The 2,121-nt window shown below is 58.6% G+C and overlaps 1 non-coding gene across 1 annotated transcript; it reads right to left on the bottom strand.

The window, feature by feature from the left end:
- Positions 1-1,832: 1,832 nt before the first annotated feature.
- Positions 1,833-1,913, bottom strand: LOC123323985. Its single transcript, XR_006539579.1, has one exon. It is a non-coding gene; the product is annotated as a small nucleolar RNA SNORD115 (small nucleolar RNA).
- Positions 1,914-2,121: the final 208 nt, after the last annotated feature.

The raw sequence follows: 2,121 nt of genomic DNA, 5'->3' as shown, positions 1-2,121 counted from the left end.
CCCCCCGAACCTGCTTACCCTGGGTGCTTACTGCAGAGTGGCATGCTCCGGTGGGTGATGGGGACCCAAGAGTTGGGATTCCGGCCGTGGCTTGGCCTAGCAAGACTTGAACTCAGGGCAGGAACTTGGTCTGGGGCAGGATCTGTGGAGAGAGTCATAGGCTAGGTGTCAAAATGTCCTGCTGTGGGGCACCTGCCTCAGTGGCCAAAAGCTCCCAGTTCCGAAAGCCTGGTGCCACGTAACCCAAGGAAGGCAGTAGTGACCCGAGCAGACACTTTCCGTCCCCCAAACTGCTCCTCAGGGGTGCCTACTATAGAGCAGGTTGCCGCGTGGTGGTGCGGGGGCATGAAATGTTTGGCTTCTTGCAGGTGCTGGGCCTAGCAAGACTTGGCCCTCAGGGCGGGTTCTTCAACTGGGTACACAATCTGGGGAGAGAGGGGTAGGCCAGCTCTCAAAACGCCCTGCGCCAGGGTACCTGCCCCTGCGTCCAAGAGGGTCCACTCCCAGAAACCTGGTGACACGTGGCAACACTTGAGGCCGCCTGGCACACGGCAGAGGGACACAAAGAAGGGGTAGGCTACAGGAGCAGAGATGCCCATACCTGGACCCAGAAACAATGGGGAATATGGCCCCCAAGGGAGCCAAGCCTTGCTGATGCTGGCCCCCAGGAGAAGGCTTGGCACATTGGATTCCTGAGAGGTAGAACGCTGTGGGCATGCAACCCAGTGTGCAGTGTGCATGCCCTGGTAGGTAGGGCCAGGTCCTTGCCCTCCCACCATTGGCCATCTGTGGCACCGGAGCTGGGCAGGTGCTCTTGAGGAGATGGGGAGCCACTGCCCCCAGGGCCCACAAGGCAGAGAAATGGATGCTCGGCAAACAAGATGTGCACACAAACAAGGCATGCCACCCACTGCCTGTCGTACAAGGGGGCATCTCCCTGTACCTGCTGGGCCTCTTCCCTCAGATCAATCTCTCAGGTCTAGATTGCCACTGTGATAGGCCCAGGGCTATCACCTGTTGCACCCAGGGACTCAAGATTCCCCTCCTAGGCCTGGTGTGCCCTTCCTGTCTCATCGGCCAAAGGGATTGGGGATGGGAACTCCCCAGCTGCCCCAAGGGGGCCTAAGTCCCTTGGGAGTCGATGTATGCAAAAGGAGCTCTGAGCTCTCCAGCCCGGACACCTTACCAAGGGCGAGGGCATCAGGAACAGCGCAGGACCATTGGGGACAGTCACCAGTGGCCCAAAGGGGCCCACATCCACCATCTGGATGGTCCCATGGGGCACACCGTGAAGCAGCAAGTTCCCTCAGCTGAACATGGACTGACAGCGACATCCCTGCACTTTCCAGTCCTTGTCCAGGACCCTGACAACATTTAACTTCCCCTGCATGTGGGATGGCCCAAGGGCAGACCTTCAAGGGAAATGTCCACACTCTCCAGACATCCAGGGCTCCTGGCCTGATTCCCATGCAGCCGCTTCCCAGACATGGGCTTCCTGAACCCACCACGAAGGCATCTGCAGCCTCCCTCAATGCCCAGGGTTCTTCAACTCACCTGTCATTGTTGAGGATGTGCTGAGACCCTGGCCAGCATGGCCCGCTGAGAGACACAAAGAGACCAGGGTTAACAAGCAATGGCTCCCTGGGAGGCATCCTGGGAGGGGGAATGAGTGGCCAAAAAGGCTGAAGGCCTTAACCCCTTTGGGCCCCTGGAGGGGGCCACAGCCACAGGGGGGAGTGTCGAGGGATCAGTCACCTCAAGCCCCAAGCTGCAGCACTGCCCAGGGCCCTGAGCATCCTGGGGATGCTGATCCGGGAATGGTCCCTTCCATTGGGAATTAGCGTAATCCTATTAAGCATGATTTTTAGGTGATCATCTCTCTTCGAGACAATATGAGTTCTCATCATTGACCCAAGCAAGGCAATGGTGACACGGGCAGGTGCTCTCCCACCCCCAAACCTAGTTACCGGGGTGCTTACTGTAGAGTTGGACATCCCAGTTGAGGGAGGATGGGGGCAAGAGACGTTGGGCTCCTTGCAGGCACAGGGCCTAGCAAGACTTGGTCGTCAGAGCGAGATCTTCATCTGGGAAAGGATCTGGGGAGAGAGGGGTAGGCCAGGT

This window comes from Neomonachus schauinslandi, unplaced genomic scaffold (genome assembly GCF_002201575.2).
Source record: "Neomonachus schauinslandi unplaced genomic scaffold, ASM220157v2 HiC_scaffold_4660, whole genome shotgun sequence".
Classification (NCBI taxonomy): Eukaryota; Metazoa; Chordata; class Mammalia; order Carnivora; family Phocidae; genus Neomonachus; species Neomonachus schauinslandi.
Note: the sequence above shows the minus strand (reverse complement) of the source record. Positions and strands in the feature narration are given on the sequence as shown.